Raw genomic sequence first — 6,533 nt, forward strand, 5'->3', positions numbered from 1 at the left:
CACAATTTTCAAAATAACTTTTGGGAGTGTTAATGCTTAACTCTGTTTAAGAATTTGATCTAGTATGTTTTTTCTAAATTTTATATTAGTCTAAATGCAGAATAGTGACTTGACTAATCTCATCAGAAAAAGCATCTAGCAATGCAAAGAAAAAAAAATCCATGAGCATTTGATGATTTCTTTTTCTAAGATCAGGTTTCCACATAGGCGCAGATCAAATTTGTTCTGAGTAAAGTCAAAGGACCCAATTAAGCCAACAGTGAAAAAGAAACAAAGATTAAAACTCGAATCTTCAAAACGGCTCAATTCTGTTTTAACGTGGCTTTCATACATTTGTTATATTTCCACCAATTTCAATAACATAGATAAGACAGTGTTAGCTCATTTAAAAAAAAATCAACCCTACAAAAAAACCACCCCTAAAAAAAATATCTCGTGATGAAGATTGCACGAGTCCACATTCCATTTACCAAACAATGTTTAAAAAAATGGCTAACTGCAGAAATCCATAACCAAAATCAGGACTACTTCTAAAACTTTCTAATAGACATGGCAACTAATAGTTTTAAAGTGTTTTTTTCTCTTCAGTTATAAAATTAAACCGCTATTATGTTAAATCAGAGAAACATTACTTCAGGGTTTCTCTTAATGAGATACAGTAAGGGTTGCAAAATTATAATAAAGAATAGGCAGAAAGAAAAAAGACAGTGCACTAAGACATGGGATTTTGGGGTTTTTGCCTGTTTTTTTTTTTTAACTAGAAACACCCCCCATCCCAACTATATTATGAATAATTTCTAGTGAGCTCTATTACCTTTTCAAGCTGAGAGACATTCATTTAGAACAATTAAAATAGGGCTATTTGAATGGGATTTCCTAAAAGATCACAAATTAATAAAAACGAGGTGCTTAAGGTTTTGGAGGTGCCAATTCTGTTTAAATTAGTTTTAAGTTCTCTGTGCAAAGCCATTTTGCAATGACTGTAGAGGTTGTATAACTTCCCTATATGCTGGAAAAATGTGCAATGTGGACACTGAAAATAAACACAGGAAAAGGAAGTTGAAATGATACCCAGACAGTTCCCAAGCAGCAATCGCTGCCACCCAGCTACCCCCCCCCAGTTTATATACTGAGCATGACGTCATATGGTATGGAATAGCCCTTTGGTCAGTTTGGATCAACTATTCTGGCTGTGCCCCCTCCCAGCTTCTTGTGCACCTGGCAGAGCATGGGAAGCTGACAAGTCCTTGACTAGCATAAGCAGTACTTAGCAACAACTAAACCATCAGTGTGTTATCAACATTCTTCTCCTACTAAATCCAAAACACAGCACTATGCCAGCTACTAGGAAGAAAATTAACTCTATCCCAGCTGAAACCAGGACAGGTGGTCATCTTGTCATGGCGGCATAAGGCCAAGACCGATGTCAGTGCCTCCCACCTCCCCAAGGGTGTCAGGTGCGGAGGGGAGTTTGGTGATGAAGGGTTAAATTGAGTCAAGGCAGTCAATAAGGTGGTATGTCAAGAAACCATCAGAATAATGCAAGCCAGAAGCCAAGTACAAATATATAATATGATGACTAGAACAAGTAAGAAACTGCTCAAAATAAGGATAAAAACTAGGGGAATGAAGTGGGACATCCCCATAGCTGTGGCAGACCATCCTAGAAGGGATTCCCACCAACTATATTTGACTATATTTTGAACACATTCGAGGATTTGTTTGATCATTGTTAGCTGCAGACTAAGGAAAGGAGAGGGGTGAGAACGAAATGGTTGGGACCTCAAGTTCAGGCTCTGTTGATGATAGCAGAGATACCAAAAACCCAGCGCTTAATGGTAACGGATTGTGCACATCCTTCAGGAAAGGAACATTGCAAAGGACATCATGAAGAATAGGATGTAAAACCTTAAGTGTAAGGGGGTGATCCCCAAGGAGTTCATAAATATCAAAAAGGCAAGGAAAGTGGCAAGTAGAGAACAGAATAGAACAGAACAGAACAGAACAGTTCAGTTGGAAGGGACCTACAACGATCATCTAGTCCAACTGCCTGACCACTTCAGGGCTGACCAAAAGTTAAAGCATATTACTAAGGGCATTGTCCAAATGCCTCTTTAAACACTGACAGGCATGGGGCATCGACCACCTCTCTAGGAAGCCTGTTCCAGTGTTTGACCACCCTCTCGGTAAAGAAATGTTTCCTAATGTCCAGTCTAAACCTCCCCTGAAGCAGCTTTGAACCATTCCCACGCGTCCTGTTGCTGGATACCAGGGAGAAGAGCTCAGCACCTCCCTCTCCACTTCCCCTCCTCAGGAAGCTGTAGAGAGCAATGAGGTTGCCCCTCAGTCTTCTTTTCTCCAAACTAGACAAACCCAGAGTCCTTAGCTGCTCCTCATAGGACATGCCTTCCAGCCCTTTCACCGGCTTTCTTGCCCTCCTCTGGACGCATTCAAGGACCTTTTTAAATTGTGGGGCCCAGAACTGCACACAGTATTCAAGGTGAGGCCGCACCAACGCTGGATACAGCAGGGTAATCACCTCTTTTGGCTGGCTGGTTATGCTGTGTTTGATGCACCCCAGGAAGCGATTTGCCCTCTTGGCTGCCAGGGCACACTGCTGACTCATATTGAGCCTTGCTGTCAACCAGCACCCCCAGATCCCTTTCTGCGGGGCTGCTCTCCAGCCACTCCTCTCCCAGTCTATACTTGTGCCCGGCATTACTCCATCCCAAGTGCAGAATCCAGCATTTGGACTTGTTAAATTTCATGCCATTAATCATTGCCCGATGCTCCAATCTATCTAGATCCCTCTGCAAGGCCTCTTGTCCCTCAAGAGAGTCAACAGCACCTCCCAGTTTGGTATTGTCAGCAAACTTGCTAATGGTGCATTCAATGCATTCAATGGTGAATTTATTTGGCCAAATGAAGTCCGTTTTCTAAGTAGAAACTTATTTATTTCAATGAGCATTCTGCCTGACTAAGTGTTCAGGCTTCATTGATGTGTTAATAGCTTATACATGTGGCCAATCAACTATGACAGTATGCAGAAAACAAGATTTTCTGAGCCCTGATGTTTCTTATGATTCATCCAGGTATAATTGAGTGACCTCAGTTACCCCACTCATTCATCTCAATTAATGGTAAAAGTACAAGATAAACTTCCTGGAATTGATAAACTTGTGTAAAGAATATGCTTCAGCGGGAATTACTTGATTTCAGGTATTTGGGTTTGTAAAATCAGTCCTTTAGTGTTAGTGTTAGTTATTAATTCTTTTCAATAAAAACTGTAATTTATCATGAGATACTTATTTTTAGGTGATTAATTGTTAACTACTTAAGAAAAAAACTTGGCAGGCAGTAAAGGGAGGCAGAACACTTGCAGTTGTTCCATTCACTGACTCTCTTAAATATTATGTTTAAGAGGGCTTGAATATTTGATTCAAAATAATACAACTTTTTATTGATCTTTATTGCTTTTGACAAAGGTGTCGTTGTGTTGCTGGCACAATGACAGGAAATAACAAGGGCATGTATGTTTACACTCTATATAGTGATGGTGTAGAGTCAATAAAACTTGTGATGAGGAAAATATATTTTTTACTGTATTTTTGACGTGCATATCTGTTATGTGGTATTTCTTTACTCATTTCTCAGTCAAACCCTAGTGGAAAAGTCTTGAAAAATTTGTCATCATTGCTTCATTTTTTTGGGAAACCAAGATAAATTAGAGAACATTATCAAAGAGAAGAGTGAAACTGAACAAAGACCCCCCCAAAAAATCATTGCAACAGTAGATCTAACCATATATTAATAATTCTCATTTGTTCTGTATCTGCACTGCAATTAAAGATTGTCATTGTAGTGTTTCTAAAGCCTATCCAAACTGGACTTAATGCAGCTTAAATACAAATATCAGCAAAGCTGTGATGCTATAAGCACAGATCAAGTCTGCCCAAGACTGTAGGACTCTTATGACTCTGAACATACTTCATTATTTTCAGTTCAGAGCAGTTATTCCTGTTTCTCTGATACCCCAGAGAACTTGCCAACTCAGTTTACAGTATCCCTGAAATTCATCTATTCTTCCTTTCTTTGGGAAGTATTTCTTTCACGGTGAAAGCAAATATTAGTAATTAGGGTATTATTAATTTTCTCTCTGAACTTTCAAGGAAGCATATATGTGCCTGTTGATGGAGGTGAGACAAACCTCTCATATTTTATCCAGACTTCAGTAGCTGGCTGACAATGAGATTCACAATACCAAAAAAGTTCAAATGCTGCTTTGCCTTTTTTGTTTGCTAGACTTCAAGGTTGATGAACGCTCACTTTTTCTTCACTCAGTTAATATATTAAGGTGTTTGAAGGTTTGAATTTAGCAAGGGCCTCTCTCAATACCATGAGTTGTCTTATTTAAATCTTTGGATTAATTCAAGGCTAACAGTAAAATCAGTTCACTACAGATTCATTATACATCTTTCTCCAAGCAAATATATTATGAATTTGAGAAATTCATTAGAGTAGCAATAATCATAGAATCATAGAATCATAGAATGCTTTGGGTTGGAAGGGACCTTTAGAGGTCATCTAGCCCAACCCCCCTGCAGTGAGCAGGGACAGCTTTAACTAGATCAGGTTGCTCAGAGCCCCATCCAACCTGACCTTGAATGTTGCCAGGGATGGGGCCTCCACTACCTCTCTGGGCAACCTGTTCCAGTGCTTGACCACCCTCACTGTAAAAAAAATTCTTTCTTATGTCTAGTCTAAATCTATTCTTCTTTAGTTTAAATCCATTACTCCTTGTCCTGTCACAACAGGCCTTGCTAAAAAGATTCTCCCCATCCTTCCTGTAGGCCCCCTTTAAGTATTGGAAGGCCGCAATAAGGTCTCCCCGCAGCCTTCTCTTCTCCAGGCTGAACAACCCCAACTCTCTCAGCCTGGCCTCATAGGAGAGGTGCTCCAGCCCTCGGATCATTTTGGTGGCCCTCTTCTGGACCCACTCCAACAGCTCCATGTCCTTCTTGTGCTGAGGGCCCCAGAGCTTGACGCAGTACTCCAGGTGGGGTCTCACCAGAGCAGAGTAGAGAGGCAGAATCACCTCCCTCGACCTGCTGGCCGCGCTTCTTTTGATGCAGCCCAGGATACGGTTGGCTTTCTGGGCTGCATGTGCACATTGCCGGCTCATGTCCAGCTTTTCATCTACCAGTACCCCCCCCCCAAGTTCTTCTCCGCAGGGCTGCTCTCAATCCCTTCATCCCCCAGCCTGTATTGATATCGGGGGTTGCCCCGTCCCAGGTGCAGGACCTTGCACTTGGCCTTGCTGAACCTCATGAGGTTCACACAGGCCCACCTCTCCAGCTTGTCCAGGTCCCTTTGGATGACATCTTGTCCTCCTGGCGTGTCAACCGCACCACTCAGCTCGGTGTCGTTTGCAAACTTGCTGAGGGTGCACTCGATCCCACTGTCTATGTCATTGATGAAGATGTTAAACAGCACCGGTCCCAGTACAGACCCCTGAGGGACTCCACTTGTCACCGGTCTCCATGTGGACATCGAGCCGTCGACCACAACCCTCTGGATGCGACCATCCAGCCAATTCCTTATCCATCGAACAGTCCACCCATCAAACCCATATCTCTCCAATTTAGAGAGAAGGATGTTGTGGGGGACTGTGTCGAAGGCTTTACAGAAGTCCAAGTAGATGACATCCATTGCTTTTCCCTTGTCCACTGATGCAGTCACTCCTTCATAGAAAGCCACTAGGATGGTCAGGCAGGACTTGCCCTTGGTGAATCTGTGCTGGCTGTCTCGAATCACCTCCCTGTCCTCCATGTGCTTGAGCATATCTTCTAGAAGGATCTGCTCCATGATCTTCCCAGGCACAGAGGTGAGGCTGACAGGTCGGTAGTTCCCAGGGTCCTCCTTTCTTCCCTTTTTAAAAATGGGCACAACATTCCCCTTTTTCCAGTCAGCAGGGACTTCACCTGACTGCCATGACTTTTCAAATATCACGGAGAGTGGCTTGGCAACTACATCAGCCAATTCCCTCAGGACTCTGGGGTGCATCTCATCAGGTCCCATAGACTTGTGTACATTGAGGTTCTTCAGGTGGTCTCGAACCTGATCTTCACTTACAGTGGGAGGGGCTTTACCCCCCTGGTCCCCATCTTTTGGTCCATCGATTCGGGAGGGGTGAGGAGAGAGGTTGCCGGTGAAGACCGAGGCAAAGAAGTTGTTGAGTACCTCAGCCTTCTCCTCGTCCGTTGATACAAGGTCGCCATTCTTGTTCATCAGCGGGGGTACGCTTTCTTTAACCTTCCTTTTCTGGTTGACATACCTGTAGAAGCCCTTCTTGTTATTCGTTGTATCCCTTGCCAAATTCAGCTCCATCCTCACCTTGGCCTTCCTGACCCCCTCCCTACACAACCGGGCAGTTTCCCTGTACTCCTCCCAGGACACCTGTCCCTGCTTCCACTGCCTGTGCAGTTCCCTCTTACTCTTTAGTTTGACCAGCAGGTCTCGACTCAGCCATGCTG

The sequence above is a fragment of the Pelecanus crispus genome, chromosome W (assembly GCF_030463565.1).
Source record: "Pelecanus crispus isolate bPelCri1 chromosome W, bPelCri1.pri, whole genome shotgun sequence".
NCBI classification, from domain to species: domain Eukaryota; kingdom Metazoa; phylum Chordata; class Aves; order Pelecaniformes; family Pelecanidae; genus Pelecanus; species Pelecanus crispus.